The sequence below is a fragment of the Barbatula barbatula genome (genome assembly GCF_947034865.1).
Source record: "Barbatula barbatula genome assembly, chromosome: 10".
NCBI classification, from domain to species: Eukaryota; Metazoa; Chordata; class Actinopteri; order Cypriniformes; family Nemacheilidae; genus Barbatula; species Barbatula barbatula.
Window position 1 is genome coordinate 4,290,740 of NC_136773.1, and position 18,871 is coordinate 4,309,610.

The window sequence follows — 18,871 nt, forward strand, 5'->3', positions numbered from 1 at the left end:
GACCTGAAAGTCAAGTGTTACTGACCTCTTTTTTGTACTTCTCTGAGATTTGTCTGCTGATTTTACTGTTTTTCTTTTTGTGGTTTAATCATTTTTATTAGTGCTCTTTGCGAGGGCTCCTTCACCCACTGCACTTTGCTGACATTTAGGGTTACAGATTTCAGCCGACCTTGAACCTAAAGTATTAAACCATGGTCTGCAAGTCACCCTGCACTGTTTGTGCTACATATTTGAATGACGTCTCAAACTGTGCAGAGATGTGCTGTATTTAATGTTATCACAGGGGCGCCACTACGGTTTCTGGGCCCCTATGCTATTCTTGGTCTTTCCCTTCTTATATTTTCTTTCGTATACACTATAAGTTGAATGTATACTTTTAAGTATTTTAATGCTTTATTAATGGTTTTACCATTCTATCTGTCCGTCTCTCTCCCAGCATGAGTGAAGAAGGGTTGAAAGGTCTGCTCCGTGGAGGTTTGGAGGCCAGTCAAGTACGATCCTTGAGTTTGTGTTATTGTGGTTTGGGATCGTGGAGCGGAACTGTGCTAGCTTCACTCTTCACCAAAAGTTCAGTGAGGTATGAAGTGTTATGATCACTGTTGCTTATGTTTCCTTCCATGAACCTTTACTGGGGCTCCTGGGATCCGCCAGCTTCTGGAGAAAAAATACATTTTATCACGTTAGTTCATGAGTGTGAATTTCCGCTGAGCTATTGCTTAAAGAGTAAGTAACATTAGAAAATAGAAAATTGCATTTCATGCAGTGTGTTATGTTGCCATGTTTGAAAGTAAGCAGTCTGCCAAGTTGAAAGTCCGAAGGTAAATGTATAACAAAGTTATTGGCAAAGTGTTGTCACTTGCCACTGAGAAACATTGTGCTCCAGTCGTGCTGGAGTCTCTTGTTGATGAGCGTCTTCCGATATTTCTTCGTCAGACTCGGCCTCAACCTGCTATCTATACACTGTATATAATATCCAACTACCTGTAAACCGTAATGCAGTAATGATGATTGGCGTTCCAATTGCGACACAAGCTAAACGCGTTTGATCAATCACAATAGACTGCACCATCTGACCAATCACATGACACTAGGCTCGCAGAGTTGCGGATAGGAGGGGATTAGACGGATGAATCACACAACGAATCATTTGAGGGTCACTCAAGAAGTAAGAGAAGAATAACATATAATTGTTGTTAGACACTCCATAAACCAAAGTAGGACCTTAAAAATCCAATGTTATGTACTCTTTTAACAAAACATTGGATTAATTATAATGACATAATGATTGATATTGATATGATTTAATGTTGTGTTTGTTGCCAGGAACTACAGTTTTATAATCCATTCTTGCGAAGAAGATTTTAAATGTTTGATCTGAGAACAAGAAAAATAGTGTTGTTAAAATATTCAAGGCATGACATTCACTCTAATTTAATTTACTAGTTTACTACATTTTTTCTCTATTTATTTGGTATTTATGGCTAAATGAAAAAACATAATAATGGGTTTCCTTAAATATTTTCTTAGTATTGACACAAATTATGAAATCAGGGCTTTCAATAGATTCATAAAACTATTTTATATAGAAAAACATAATAAAAAGTCATTTTTTTATAAAGGTTTACAATAAGGCTGACCTATGTTAAGATTTTTCTAATCTCATCAAACTTCTATAATGTGAGAGATGACCAACACCATGATAAAACAGTTTTCTTTCTACAGTGTGTGGACGGCACACTACACACTAAGAGATTCGAGTCTATGAAAATCTTGGAAAATCTCTTATTGTCAAATGTGACTTTAGAGTAAACTCACTTGACAGACAACCTGGAAAAAGTAATGACGTTAATGTTGGCACCAGACAGGGATTTAGACTATTCGGCTGTCCCAGCTTGTGGTCCTTTCCTGTTTCCTTTTTTCTTATCCTGTCATGCTCCTTTCACTAGACTATCAAATAAAGCTGTAAAGGCCAAAGCATCTAACTAAAAAATTTAATTGCCATATTATCTAGGGAGCTCTTCATCAATGGCAATGAGTTGAAGTGTGGGGGTGCCACTGAGCTGCTTAGACCTCTTGCTGAAAACAGCCAGAAAGCCATATCCATCACAGGTGAGTTTGTGTATTTTTATATAATTAACTTTATTCATTTTCTCTTTTTTAGTCAATAAAACACACTACGACAGAAGTGGAGAGAGGTGGAGAGGGTTTCTAACCACTGTAGCAATATTTTCACAATTATTGTCAATAGTGACACCTCTACTGAGAGACATTGAAAAGCTCATAGACATTTTGTGTTTTAAAATGATCGTCACAAACACTGTCACATGGTTGTTTCTTTTAGATGACCCTGATTTGAATCCACAGATCAACATGAAGTCTGTGCAAAAGAAATCAGCACGCAAAGGTAATATAGCCTTTTTGAACCCTGAGACAACCATAGAAAGAGTCACTACAGACTTTTTTATGAAACACCCACACATGGACAATACTAACATCCCTGATTCTTTCACACCGTCTCAGTTTTGCCATGTGTCTTTATTACTGTACCTCCGTCTTGACCACATGAGCAAACATATTCACGTAGGACTCCAGTTACCTCGACAGCCCAGCTCTTCCTCCGAGACACAGAATCAATATTGAAGAAAAATAGGAAGTATCACACAGAGACATATATACGCATGCATGTTTTCACACACATTGACACGTTCCTTGCCAGAGAACCCTATTCTACAAGAAAGAGATGATTTGGCCAATTAATGACCACTTCAAATGGTTTAAAAGACAGTGGGGGAAACCATGCACCATGGCATCGAGTCCAAGAGATGCCGAGTGAGCTAGAAAGAACCAGAGCAGACAGTGTCTCCGCAGAATCTCAGCCGTATTAGCTCCACCACCTGTGGGTGAAATGGTCTTGCGATGGCAGCATGCCCTTAGTGTACTCTTGATGTACCCCTGGTGTGCGGTCAAATGATTTTGATGCGTGCCAGTTTTGTCTCAGCAACAGATGTTATGTTGTGATTAGGGAAGAAGAAAAAGAAGAGAAAAGGAAAAACCAAAAGCCCTCCTGAGGTGAAGGAGGGACCCTGGCTAAAGAAACTGCACATGTTTGATAACTCTATTGATGACGCGGTGCCAAACAAGCTGAACCCATTAATGGAGCTCATCTGCATGTGAGTGTTTACTAGATTTCATAGACTTGATAGTTATTTTAATGATAACATTTTACTTGCCAATCTGCTTGTAAAGTCGGGATGTAAGCAATACAGTTTCCGAGTCAAAGCATCTACTTATCTCAAGGGCGGTGACCCGGAGGAGGGGTGTGCTGTTAGAATCTATACATATATATATATATATGTTTACCACCGGGCTGTTGAATGATTAATTCTGATGACGATCGCAGAACACAAACACAACATGAAACACAGAACGCACATGAATTTAGGGAGCGCTGAGTGAGAGAAATTGTGAGAGCAGATTTCTGAACACCAATAAAATAAAATAAAAAAAATCATCTTTAACAAAGAGGCACAAACTTAAAGAGGCACAAACTTAAAGCAGCTATTCTATAAATAGAAACTAATGTGTATCCGTATGCGCTTGGAGAGATGGAACGGTTCAATTGGTTTCAGGATGCGGTCTTGTGGTCGCGTGGGGGAAAAGGCGGTCTCTGAAGAGACGCCACGAACTGGTTTCTTGTCGCGGCAGGTATGTAGGAAAAGGTCAAAAGCAAAAAGAGTGGAAGAGACGGTGGTCTCTTAAGTTGTGAGAATATCACGCCCTACAGATGTACGCACTGCCCACGGAGGCTACCTCTCCAGCCCCGGAAGGATCACTGCCCGCCACCGGACACCGGAACCCCAGCCCGTCCTGATGGCTACCGAGGGGGTGAGTCACACTTGTCTTCCCCTAACCCTGTGTGCGAACTCTTCCAGAGGATAACGGTCCTCCGGACGGGAGCAATGGTAAGATGACCGACTGCGGAACTGCTGGGGCTGGGTTTGGGTCATTGACACAGGGTTGCACCCAGCGTCACCGGAAATGATGCATTTTGCTCGAACATAGAACCATTTCTGATGGCTCCAGCTTGCACAGCATTCAATGGGCTTAATACTGGTGCTTGCGGCTATGCTGATTGGCTGAGGGTTTTTTCCCTCACACTTGATATGTGATTATGTTGGGAGAGCGCTGGGTTCCGCTCTTTTCTGCTCTCACTGTCTTGTTTTATACAGTTCCCTTAGCGTTTCACGCAATGTCATCTCTGAACTGCCAATTCTCCTATTCTGTGGATTACCAATTCCCCTCGTGAATCCACTACCTACTGCCTGGTTTCCTGCGCTGATTGCTTCTCTCACTGCCTCTGCTTGTGTGTTAGCTGAATAAAACTTCATTGTTACCCACAATTGGATCTGTGTGCTTCACATCCCTGACAAAAGCCTTAAGTTGAAATCTCCACAAAAATATGGCTTTTATGTCATTGTTCTTCAGGCAGTCACAATGTAATGATCTCCTGATGGCAAAGGCAATTTAAGCTGATTGTTGAGCTGTAAAAGCAAGGGCTCTCGCAACATGCCATCCCTTCCTAGGTTGGACGCATTAAGTCAGTCATTGCAAATTTTTTCCTCCTGAGAGTTATGGGACAAAAAAGTCAAGAGGTAGACCCCAAAAACATTTTAACCTGCTCTGAGCTTGAGGATCCGAAGGACTGTCCGTGAAGATACAGGGCGATCCTCAACCCAAATTAAGGCCTTTACTGATAATGACTGTTGCCCAATAACCAAGATGGGCTTCAAGAACAAAATACATATTTAAAAGCCACGTCTCCTTCCACGCCACAAACTTGCCCGTTTGGAATTTGCAAGTGAGCACCAAACATGGGTATTTGAAAGGTGGAAAAAAGTTGTTTTCTTTGAGAAAAAATATTACCTGGTCCTGATGGCTTCCAATGTTACTGTCTTGACAAGGAGATCCCACTTTAGATGTTTTCTTTGCGGCATAGTTTTGGAGGCACCATCATGATTGTGGTGAGGAAGGCGGGACGAGAGCCGTGACGCGGGGCCGGTGGCGTGAGTGATAAGTGCAATCAGCTGTGCGCGCACCGGTCCCGCATCTTATCACGGAGGAGATTGGGAGCTTAAATGGATGTTCGGCAGGACTGTTGACGAGAGAGGACCGGGCCCGGACATATGTTTAGTGTGTGTATGTTTTATGGCCGGCAGTCTACCGTGAGGTGGCTGTCGGTCAGTTACGTTATTGTTTATTTAATTAAAGTTTTATTATTGAATGTTCGCCGGTTCCCGCCTCCTTCCTTCCCTTCTTACGAACTTTATTACATTGGTGCCGAAACCCGGGAGGAAGGAGGGGCATGCTGTCGAAGAGCCCTCGCTGCCGAGAGGCATCGTTGTGCGGAGGAGTTCGGGCAGCGTGGACAAGGGACGTCCGCCGGCGCGCTGCCCGAGGCGGTGGTGCTGGAGCAAGAAAAATCGGCTGGGACGGAGAGCCCGCTGCCGTGCTCCTGGGCCGAGGTGGGATGGCGGCCTTAAGGAGGGAGCGGAGGGGTCGTCGCCGTTGGCCGTGGGCCGGAATCCTGTGTCCAACAACTATGAGGGTGAGGAACAGGAAACGGGGGACCCGCTGCTGGCTGCCCTCACGCTGAGGGCCATCGCCAACCGCCAGGAGGCGAAGGAGGATCGGGCCGTCCCCCCGACGTCCAGCACTACCGCATCGCACCGCGAGGAAGAGCCTCTCGGCTGGGCTGAGGACCGAGTGACAGCGTGTCAGGGAACCGGACAATTTTTTTTTCTTTTCCTCTCTCCCCTCTCTCGTCCCTGTCGCTCCGGGGGCTCCCGTCTCCGTTCTTTCGTCTCGCCGGTGCATACCCCCAGGCGCTGCCGACTCCGAGACTGGCTCCCCGGGGGGGGAGTAGGTACAGTCTCGGGGGTGCCCCCCGGCCTGTAAGGGGTGATGGGGGTATGTGGTGAGGAAGGCGGGACGAGAGCCGTGACGCGGGGCCGGTGGCGTGAGTGATAAGTGCAATCAGCTGTGCGCGCACCGGTCCCGCATCTTATCACGGAGGAGATTGGGAGCTTAAATGGATGTTCGGCAGGACTGTTGACGAGAGAGGACCGGGCCCGGACATATGTTTAGTGTGTGTATGTTTTATGGCCGGCAGTCTACCGTGAGGTGGCTGTCGGTCAGTTACGTTATTGTTTATTTAATTAAAGTTTTATTATTGAATGTTCGCCGGTTCCCGCCTCCTTCCTTCCCTTCTTACGAACTTTATTACAATGATCTGGGGTGCTTTTTCCTTCAATGGGAAAATGGAGCTTCAGGTTGTGCAGGGCCGTCAAACGGCGGCTTACTACAGTCTGTGGACATGTTGCAGTTGGCATCCCTTTTGACCAACGGCCCTCGTTTTTGCCATAATGACTGGGTCTTTCAACCGGACAACGCTACAGTTCACAACACCCGCCTGACAAAAGACTTCTTCCAAGAGAATAATTTCACTCTTTTGGACCATCCTGCATGTTCCCCTGATCTAAATCCCATTGAGAATATTTGGGAATGTTTATAAAATGTCATTTCCAGAACGTATATGCTATTTGTGAAGCAATCTTCACCACATGGAGCAACGTTGCCACCAAGCCTGCTGGAAATATTTGCATCAAGCATGCCAAAATGAGTCTGAAGTGATCAACAAGAATGGTGGGCTACTCAGTGCTGAGTCTATTTTTGACACTTTTAGTTCTGTTGTGTTTTTTTTTTTGGGGGCTATGGTCTTAAACTGTTGATCAGCCGATGTCAAACTTTTGAGTTTAAATTAAGGCTTCAATAAATTGCCTACTCTCTTGCTCCCGTTTCTTGTTTATGGTATTTACAACCTGGTTACGATCCACCAGCGAGAAATGCGTATACTTGTAATGTTTCCCCCGGTCTTCACGTGAGTGATAACGAGCGTCAGCTGTCCATGCACCAGTCTCGCATTTCTCACGGAGGAGCTCCAGAAGCATAAGAGAGGAGCGACAACAGGGCAGTGCGAGAGAGGGAGTGGAAGAGTCGCCGCCGTTCGCCATGGGCCAGAGCCTGCTGCCGTCCGCCATGAAGGGGAGGAGCAGGGAACGAGGGAATTGCTGCCAGCTGCCCTCAACTGGAGGAGCCTTCGCCGGCCGCCAGGAGGCAGAGGAGGATCGAGCCGTCAACCGAGCATCCAGTACCATTGCATGGCACCACAAGGAAGAGCTTCTCGGCTGGCTGAGGACTGAGCGACAGCATGTCGGGAAACCGGACCAGCATTTTTTTCCTCTCTTCCCTCTCTCACCTGTGTCGCTCTTTGTGCTTCCGTCTCCTTTTCTCTCGTGTCCTTTCCCCTAGGCGCTGTGGCTGCCGAGACTGGCCCTGTGGGGGGGAATAGAGCGCAGTCTTGGGAGTACCCCGCAGCCTGCGAGGGGCGATGGGGTATGTGGTGAGCAGGGCGCGACGATCTCCTGATGGCAAAGGCAATTTAAGCTGATTGTTGAGCTGTAAAAGCAAGGGCTCTCGCAACATGCCATCCCTTCCTAGGTTGGACGCATTAAGTCAGTCATTGCAAATTTTTTAAAAGATCCTGAGAGTTATGGGACAAAAAAGTCAAGAGGTAGACCCCAAAAACATTTTAACCTGCTCTGAGCTTGAGGATCCGAAGGACTGTCCGTGAAGATACAAGGCGATCCTCAACCCAAATTAAGGCCTTTACTGATAATGACTGTTGCCCAATAACCAAGATGGGCTTCAAGAACAAAAAACATATTTAAAAGCCACGTCTCCTTCCACGGCACAAACTTGCCCGTTTGTAATTTGTGGTGAGCAGGGCGCGACGAGAGCCTTGAGGGAAAGGCGCGAGGCCGGTCACGTGAGTGATAACGAGCGTCAGCTGTGCATGCACCGCGCTCGCATCTCTCACGGAGGAGCTCCGGAAGCATAAGAGAGGAGCAACAGCAGGGAAGTGCGAGTGAGGACCAGGCCTGGACTTTGTATGGCATTTTAAGTTTATTTTATTGTTTGTTTATTTAATTAAAGCTCGTTTTTCGTTCGCTGTATCCTTCCTCTAAGACTTCGTCAGGATCGACGTAAACTTGTAATGGTCATTTAACCTTTGCAAAATAGACCTTGTGCGTTCACTGAAGTTCAGTGACATTTCTACGCTCACAAACTCTGCCATGCAAAACTAAACATCATCGCATACCTGCTAGTCACATGGGCTCTTGGGCAGTCCCCTGTCAGAAGGCAAACAAGTCCTCAGATTTCAGTATCAGGTTCCGGCTACACGAGACTACATTCGATCACAACTAGACCTTCCATTTGCCATTGCCCAAGGTTCCAACCTAAGGGTGAGGCTGCCTCCGTTCTCGGCTCCGGCAACCACCTCCCTTCTCCTCTCTCTTCCTCAGGCCCGCCCTCCCTTCACTCTGGCAAACCAATCACCCTGTAGTCATCATCTAAATGCATTTTCACTGGAAGTCTACCGTTCAATCCGCACGCATGCTCGATGCCATGTTCACACTAGCTTCTTCAGCTTCCTCAGTTGCTCGGAACTTACCACCAATTCCAGCTTCAACCCAAAAGTCTACCCAAAATCTCCAAACGGCAAACTTCCCCAAGCCCACGCTCTGCCGCTGCAGACACCGATCAGTAAGCACCAATTTAACAAGACCTATGCCCCAGCAGGAACCCGCATCTTCATCAACGCAGTCTCATCTGCTCCAGCAAAAGCTTGTGACCTCTCTCTGTTTGCCACAGCAATCCATGCTCCAGCAGAAGCTCGCATCTCCATCGCCAAAGCCTCAGCCGGGTCCAGCTCTTTTGACGGCTTCTGAAGACACCACCCAACACGAAACCAGTATTGCCGCATTAAGCATTGTACAGTCTTTAGTGTTTGAGAACATTATTTAATTGCTGTTTATGTCCTGTCAGACATGATAGCTCTCAATTATACTGTTGAATGGTTATAATTAATGTTAAAATAAAGAAAGAAATCAGTTGCAGAATGTTGTCTTTCATTCATAAATATTGTTTCTACATTAATTTGGAGATTAAATGTGAAAATATTAGAATGTAAGAGTATATTTAAAACCATTCATGTTATTTTTTAATCGATTGAAAGCACTTATATATATATATATATATATATATATATATATATATATATATATATATACACACTCACCTAAAGGTTTATTAGGAACAACTGTTCAATTTCGCATTAATGCAATTATCCAATCAACCAATCACATGGTAGTTGCTTCAATGCATTTAGGAGTGTGGTCCTGGTCAAGACAATCTCCTGAACTCCAAACAAAAGAATGGGAAAGAAAGGTGATTTAAGTACTTTTGAGCGTGGCATGGTTGTTGGTGCTGAGTCTGAGTATTTCACAATCTGCTCAGTTACTGGGATTTTCACGCACAACCATTTCTAGGGTTTACAAAGAATAGTGTGAAAAGGGAAAAACATCCAGTATGCGGCAGTCCTGTGGGTGAAAATGCCTTGTTGATGCTAGAGGTCAGAGGAGAATGGGCCGACTGATTCAAGCTGATAGAAGAGTAACTTTGACTGAAATTTCCACGTGTTACAGGCTGGTGTTGGTGGTGTAATGGTGTGGGGGATGTTTTCTTGGCACACTTTAGGCCCCTTAGTGCCAATTGGGCATCGTTTAAATGCCACGGCCTACCTGAGCATTGTTTCTGACCATGTCCATCCCTTTATGACCACCATTTACCCATCCTCTGATGGCTACTTCCAGCAGGATAATGCACCATGTCACAAAGCTCGAATCATTTCAAATTTGTTTCTTGAACATAACAATAAGTTCACTGTACTAATATGGCCCCCACGTCACCAGATCTCAACCCAATAGAGCATCTTTGGGATGTGGGGGAACGGGAGCTTCGTGCCCTGGATGTGCATCTCACAAATCTCCATCAACTGCAAGATGCTGGTGTCACCGGGTGAACAGACCGGGAACCAAAGGGATTTTGACTCGTTGCTAGGGGGAAGATATGCCGGTGTGACACCGGGCCGGCTCTGTGTTTACACATTCTGGCTGCCGACTATAATGAGCGCCAGCTGAAGCCAATGATTAGCGCTTCATTGAAGCACATGCCCGGACAAAAGAGAGTATAAAGAGAGAGGCTGAAAGTATGGTAAGCAGGAAGGGGGAAGAGAATGTTTGGGCAGTTGTGAAGCGCTGCAGGAGTACGCCTGGATTATAGTAAGTGGCAAGTGAGGAACAGTAACTGTACCAGCTGGGGAGATCATTGAGTTCGGGTTTATCTTCTGAAAACCACTATCCTTTGGAAGATGCCTGCCCCAAGAGCTATTCCACGAGTCTGACGACGAGGGAAGTCCCGGTCTGTCCCACGAGCCTACCTAGAGAGGAATATACTTACCTGAAGAACGGAAAAGTACCTACCGGCACCCCCCCTTCCTCACTTCATCAACGCTACAGCCACAGGCCCACCTAGAGAGCAATATACTTACCTGAAGGACTGAAAAGTACCTACCAGCACCCCCCCTTCACTGCGTCCGCGCTACAGCCACGAGCATCCCCATCCCTGCTTTTTATCCCTTTTTAGCTTAATAAAAACTTGCCTTTTAAACTCATCCTTGTTTTCTTGGTGTTTTCTGGTGTCTGCTCCTCCGGAGTGTGGTAAATAACCCTTGGCCCTGTCACCGGGTGACACTATCCTATCAATATGGGCCACATTTCGAAAGAATGCTTTCAGCACCTTGTTGAATCAATGCCACGTAGAATTAAGGCTGTTCTGAAGGTGAAAGGGGGTCAAACACAGTATTAGTGTGGTGTTCCTAATAATCCTTTAGGTGAGTGTGTATATATATTTTATGCATATTTAAATCCTTGCTTGCAGCAGTTTTAAACATCTAACAACAAGTTAGACTTGCTGTCTGCAAAAAAGTTGATTCTAACGTTCATTACAAACACAGCATCAGATGACAAAGACTAAAAGCAGGTCAGATTTATCCTGTCAAATTGAATTTAATTCCCTCTGCTGAAAGGTTTTGTTGGGTTATTTGCCAGTGCAGTTGTCTCCCATTTTTTTTGTTCTTGTTTATAACATTTGGCACAATAAAAAGTATTTTCCCATATTTCCAGCCAAGAACCTATTCAAATAGAAAGTTATGGAATAAATCGTGCAATGCTTGCTGTGTATGTTTTCTGCAGGCACGCTTTCATCCACTCTTATGCACAGAGGTCAGGTTCAGTAAAGACTGATCTAGTTCTGGTGGATCACAGACATTTCTCTCTAGAGCTCTGCTTTGAGTTATCAGCTCGTCTTATGTTGTCCACCTGTGATTTCTCCTGTCATGTCGCTGATAAGAGATCATATTTGCCTTAAACAAATCATTGCATTAATCCACATACTGTATACTGTAGGGAGTTTCTGGACAGATGTTAACGTGCATACTGCATTATGTGTATCATAGAAGCCAAATACCGTTCAGATTTTGCGTCTTTAGCACTGCAAATGCATTGTTTTAAATGGAGACGCACAAATAAAGGAGCGGACGCGGTCATGATGCAAATTCTTCTTGCCACGGTGCCGCATCGAGATAAAAATATTTCAACTTTTCAGAATGCCACATGCACACGTGACGGGTAATGTGACAAGAACTGACCAATCAGCCCCACCTTTTGTGAACCAATATAGACATAAATAATATTTAATATGATCCCTTTAAAAAGCACATATTTCCCTGACGGCTTACAGAATATTCTTCTGTAACACTGATTAAAAGACTCATGCTTAGCGTTGGTGTAAATTGTTCACAGCTGTTGCTGTTTCTCAACATGTTTGTGAAAATTGTTTTATTTTTTTTAGATTGTAGTCTTACCATGATCATCGTATGCCACTTAAAATGATTTAAAATTAGGGCTAAAACCTAAGTGGCTTGTAGGATATAAAACATTTATTAAAATTATATCAAATTTAATTTCTTCCTCTTAAATACCACTGGACACCAAAGTGTCCAATATTTATGGGAAGTGCCTTGAGCTGTATGAATGAATGTAACAGCGCATGTTCAGTGTCATTAATTGTGTGTGTCTCTACATGTACTGCATGTCAGTCTGGTGAAGTTCTCCAGTTACCTGACGGAACTGGACCTTGGTGAGAATCACATCGGAGAATCTGGTGGGAAATCGCTTTTAGAGGCCCTGAGAGAGAGGAAAGCAGGTGTGGACTTTTGACATGTGAAGGAAATATAGCTCCAATGGAGCGTGTGCTTATGTGGGGAGGTTTTTATGTGGATCATTTCTTTCCTGTTACCATTGTGTCATGACCACATGGATAGACCAGGGCTCTACATTCATCCCTTTATTTATCTTTTACTATAGATAAATAATCTTCTTGTTCAAATCTTGTGTTAAGTGTAAGTTCAGAAGCCCCTATGGTGGCTTATTTAGTAATAAGCTGCAGTCCCAAGTTCAGAAGGTGAGTGGCCTGACATATTCATTCTTATAATTCTCTATAGTAAGGTTGATAAATCAATAAAAAAACAATGCACATTTAAAAAATAATGATTCATAACTTATGTCTTGATTGCCTCTGTTAGATAAAATGCTGATTTTGCTTCATGATCCAGATTTTTATATAAAAAGCATTTTTAGTTGCTGGCCCAATTTACCTGAATGTGTCAAGATAAAGGTTCAGTTAAAATGCGGCACCTTTTGGGTTGAGTTTAAGCAGAAATTTTGGTGGTTACTCCAAAAATATTAAAATAATATTTATATTATTAAAATACAATATATTGTATTATTGCATTACTCACTGAAAAAAGGAAGGGTGAAAGAGACATTTTGATATAGAAGTGAGGTGGTTGAAGTAAAGTAACCTAATGTTGAACTATTTATTGTAGAGAGCATGAAGGCTCAAAACGTTTTCATGAAATCAGCTTTATTGATTAAGGATCAATAAATAAGGATTGGGTGTCTTATCTCTTCACTTTGAAATTCTTTGCAGTCATTGGCTGTTAACTTTTAAGCTGTTGCCATAAATTCTTTTTATTTTTTCATGAAATTTAAGTTTTATTGATGTAATTTATGTTTTAATGTTATTACAATGATCAGCCGGCCCATTTTACATGAACACTGCTATCTCCAAAAATTTATGTTTAATTTTTAAAAGTTAATGTGCAGTTAATGTTTAAAAACCTGTAAGGCGTGAACAATTATATTTTATTACATCAATCCAACACAAAAATATTAAAAACAGTCCTTATTAATCATGTGAAAAAATGTCACAGTTTTTGTATAAATGTAATGTAATTTTTTTAAATACAGTCACTAAACGTAAATTACAGAAACACCCTTTCAAATTAAAAAAAGAAAATTTGAGAAAATAGTTATTTTACAGGGAAAACAGTTATTTTTCGGTTTATTTCTGCCACCCCACCAATCAGAAAATGTTCTGTGTCTATGTTTTTTACAGGATTTTTTTACTCAGTATAGCCTACTTTGAAATCAGACTGTGACCTAATGCAGTTGAGTTGTTTTTACATCCCTTGAAAAAAACCTTCCTATTAAACTATTATACAGTGTCCTCTGCTAACCCATGGTTGCTGCTTGTGTGGGTATAATGTTGCTTATAAGTACATCCAACACTATCAATAAGATATTTTGGGTGCCCAGTAATCAGCCTATATAGTGGACATAAGTGTACCGTCTTCATCGCAGGGTTTATAGTCAGGACAGTCATATACACAGTGACTTAAAATGCATTACCAAAACACACAAGTCATGTGGAATACTTTAATGGTGCAAATTACGTTGGAAAGAAGCAGCCTACACCTAATTTTCTGAAGATTAACAATGCATAATTACCAGTTATTGTTTGCTGCAGTAAGATTTTAATCATTTAATCTTTTGTAACAGCTAATCTCTCGGCAATAAAAATTCAAGTCTCAACACGGATGTCCACGGAAACTTTCAGTGCCATTTTGAAAAGTTCAAAAGAGCTTAAATCTGGAAAATGGAAACGACAGAATACGGTACAGCTTGCAAATTTGAAGAGTTAATTTGCAAAAACAGACCACTCTTTTTTGATATATTTTTTAGATCATGTTTTTTTTATCGTGCATTCCAAGTGATTCCAACTGCAGTTGGGTTGTTTTGATGAAGTCATAAAAGAATACAGCTAACAAACCAACACAATAAACACAAGATGTCGAAAAATGAAAGTGTCTGTTTTGCAAAGAAACCTCTTCATTTTCAGATAATGAAGCATTTTACAATAAAATTATGCATGATATAAAAAGTATTTGGACACTTTGTTTGTCAATTGCCATCCCAGATCTCCTAAGAGTGTAACCACATTTGATCACATTTTCTGTGAAATTGTTCTTCTGAGCAGCCAGAAGTGACCAAATATTTTTCATATTGACAAAAGTGTCATTGTGAATTTCTCATTAAAATAATGCCATGTGTTGTTATTTTTTATCTAATGCAATAATAAGCAAATTTGTATTCGTAAATTATGTCATTATATTGTTGGTGTCAATATATTTGCTGTCTTTCATTAAGGTTGTGGGAGTGAATTTCTCTCAGCTATGCTAATACTCTTGTTTTATCATTTCTAAAGGGGAAAATTAAGTAGTACTGGATCTCTCTGGGGGTATTTACATGACTGATGGACTTTGTTTGACAACAGCAGTGCACCAGGGATGGCAGATATCTGAATCACTTTATTCTGTTTCCTCATTGAGAGCTTCAGTTTGCATGTGGTTGTTTATTTTTTGGTAGCAATTTTTGCTGTTCGCATTTGTACTTTTATAAGCTAAACCTAACATGTTATTTGACAATGAATTTAACAGCTTATAATTCATACTAAATTATTTGAAAGTATGAAAATGTAGAAATTTATGAATATTTTCGTGAGGATAAAGTTTAGGTTAACTGTTTCCTTACAGGATAAAACTAATTTCTATGGAATTTCCTAATAACACATGAAACCACAACATGATGTTTAATTAACAATGTTCGGGAGGAGCCGTAGCATATGATCAGCCGGCTGGTCTACAATCAGCAATCACTGCACATACGAGGAGCCATAGCGAGCTCGCTCATAAATAGGGAAACCATCTTACCTGCTCGATCTCCTAAGATTAAGCATCAACGATAGTTCGACGCTATGTCCGAGACCCCCGTCATCGACGACTTGTCCGTCAACCGCAATCTTTCAGCGCCGCCGAGCGTGTCTCATCAATCCAGCTCAGGATCGGAATCATCAAGCGATTCCCCGGCTTCTTCCTACAACTCCACTCACAACACGATTCCCGCCATCCAGCAGTTAACACTGCGGGCCGCCCACGAAACATTAGTTCACCAGCATCTGGAGCTTCACCACAGATTCCCCGCCCCTGGCTTTTGGCCCACGGCGCCTCCGTCGACCACTAGCGTGAGGCTGCCTCAGCTAGCGATGCAGGCGCCGGTTCTTGGCCATTTCCCAATCACCTTAGTAGACGCTGTTAGCGCGAGCATGGCTCCGCTAGCCGCCCAGGCGGCCGCCACTCCCCCCCTTTTCTCTCTTCCGGAGAACCGATCAAACTTCTTATTGGCTACGGCGACAACAATGCCAGTGACAATTAACACACCAGCCTTGGAACCGCCTCCAGTTTCGGGGAACATCAGATCTCAGATCTTGACAGGTGCGGACACAGACCTTTATTTTCTCCTCTCACCTTTATCATCCCCATCAACCGAGCGGCAGATCACTTACGGCGATCTATCGCTCACATTTAAAAAGCAGTCACCCAACCACACGCGCACACTGTCTTTCCCCAAATTTACCGTCGCTTTTTCCTCATAGGAGACGTGAGCTGGGCAATTACCTCATCATCGTGGCCAACATTCCCAGATCAATAAATCAGATTGCTGATGCCCTTTCTCGTTAAGCTTTCCAGAAATTCAGGCTGCAGGCGCCCGAAGCAGACCCCTTGCCAACACAGCTACCTCCCTATTCGGAGCTGATATTCCGGTAAACCACCCACTAAAAACCCTCCTCGATGCATCTCGAAACTCCATCATCCAAGCCGTCTCCCTTAGGACCCTCCAATCTTATCACACTGCATGGAAAAGCTTCAAGTCGTTTCACCACGCGTTCAACATTCCCTTTTCTACTTTTTCTGTCCTCTCCATCACCTCCTACATCTCCTTCCTAAACTCGTCAAAAAACCTCCACGCTAGCTCAATTAAAGGTTACATGAGGGGAGTCCAGTTCTTTCACAAGCTCATATTCAACTCTCCATCCGCAGCCATAGCCAGCTCCCAAACATCTATGCTCATCAAGGGCATTCAAAGAACCCAGCCCGCTCGCCCAGACGCCAGGCAACCTATGACCCTGGATATACTGACCAGATGCATTTCCACCCTCCGTAAAGGATAGCACGTCGATCGCACACTCGACGCCATGTTTATCCTATTATTTTTCGGCTTTCTACGATTTTTTGGAAATTTCCACCACATCCATCTTCAACCCCCTAATCCATCCAACTTTATCGGACCTATCAGTACTCGATTCAGAGACAATGTCATTCTCAATTAAACAAAGCAAGACGGACCAAACCAGGAGGGGACATTTCATCTACATTGTCAATCTCCAGTCACCGATTCAGCCTTATCAGACCCTTCTAGCCTACCTTCACTTCAGCAAATCCCAGATCAAAACCACATCAGACCCTCTCTTTGTTCACGAATCTAACCGCCCAGCCACACGCTTCTGGTTCCAAAAACACCTCAAAGCCGTATTGCACCTGTCCGGCATTCCCGCAGACTACTTTTCCGGCCACTCCTTCAGCATAGTCGCAGCAACTACAGCCGCCCAAAAAGGCCTATCGCAGTCTCAAATCCAAGCACTAGGGCGCTGGACATCGGAAGCTTTCAAGGGCTACATCAGGTCAGATCGCTCAATCATCAGGGAAGCCCATCGAACCATCATTTCCAGAATCATCTAAAGGATCCATCCTTAACCCACATGGGCTCGAACCTCCACCACTTCAGCCTTCATCTCCCTAGCAGGAGATCTCACTGCAACCGCCTCAGCAATCACCAGGGATTCAGACCCGACCCGCAGGGGCCATCGCCCAAGTCTCGGGCTCTGCCACAGCAGACGCTTCAGCAGAAGCCAAGATCGCAGCAGCTACCGCATCAGCAGAGGCCAGTGCTTCTATCCCAAGCATAGAAGCCAGCATTGCAACAGCCTGAGCCGGGGACAGCTCTTCCATTCAAGCATAGAAGCAAGTGCAGCGACAAGAAGCACCCAAAGAAGCCAGAGCTTCCATCTAAGGCGTCGAAGCCAGCGTCGCAGCAGCGATCGCCTCCGCAGAGGCCATTGCTTCCAACTAAGGCGTCGAAGCCAGCGTCGCAGCAGCGATCGCCTCCGCAGAGGCCAGTGCTTCCAACTAAGACGTCGAAGCCAGCGTCGCAGCAGCGATCGCCTCCGCAGAGGCCAGTCCTTCCAACTAAGGCGTCGAAGCCAGCGTCGCAGCAGCGATCGCCTCCGCAGAGGCAAGTGCTTCCAACTAAGACGTTGAAGCCAGCGTCGCAGCAGCGATCGCCTCCGCAGAGCTTCCATCTCGCATTCTGCCATCTACGACTTTCTATGGATCAAGCACCTTTCTCCCCAGCAGGAACCTCCATCAGGTGCTCTACTACAGCTGGATCCCTCCTTAAGTAGCCTCCTCCCAGTGTCAGTCTTAGTCCCAGGGACACCCACGAAGATGTGTTCATTTTAGAATTCCTATATTTTCAACCTCTACGGGCACTAAGCCTACTTCCAGCCGCTCATGGGTTCCAACTTCTCATCACTCCAGCAGGCATTCTCATTCCATATCAGTCTCAACCATCCTTGGAGGAAACCCTGCCCCATTCTTGCCTCATCACAAACCACACCTCCTAAGGAGCCATCATCCTCTTGTCCTTACCCGAACGCAGTCCACGCCTCCTTACTGTTCAGCACAGCGTTTGGGGGTTATGCGTACTCCGGCGGCTGTCCCACTTCTTGCACGCCAAATACGCATAACCTTCATAACCAAGCTCTATCTTTATTATCCCTATCAACATCACTGTTATCTGCACAGGTGAACTCGTGAAATATGTGTCAGTGTGTGTGCGAAATAATTGCCAATTTATCATTTAAAATTCTTGTCATATTGAAATAGCTTATAATGTCAATCAATAATTTCAACAGATTTGTGAAGTGTTGCTTTATAAGTAGCTTTAAAGCTAGCGGACACTTTAAAATAAATCCATAAAAAAATGAAATTTTCTGTCAGCTGGAGCGACAGAAATATACCCTAAAATAACAGCTTTTTTCCTGTAAAATTACAGCATATAAGGAGAGTAAATAATTTTCCACGTTTTTCTTGTAAATTTGCTATCTTTTTCTGTAATTGTTTAAAAAATAAAGTGTAAAAAAAATTATATTGAACTACAATTAAATATTCTGGCAGCTGAGGAGCCAGAATATTGTTTTAAATAAAAATATGTTTCCCCTTAATTACAGGGTTTCCCGTTATTCTTGTAAATTTACGGTCTTTTTCTGTAATTTTAAGTTTTTGACCGTATTTCAAAAATAGGCCTACATAAAAATATCTGTAAAAATTCTGTAAAATTAAGTTTTACAGTATATGCGGTTTAACGCACCATCTGAAAGTCTCATTCACTGCAATAACAGCATTACAGCACATAATAATTAATCAACATTATTGGTAGAACCTATAGCGGTTTTGTAAGCTTGTTGATTATGGGATAGCATGGTTTATGTTTTTTTATGCAAATAATAAGTTTACACACATGTTCATTAAATTCACTTCATTCAGACAGAA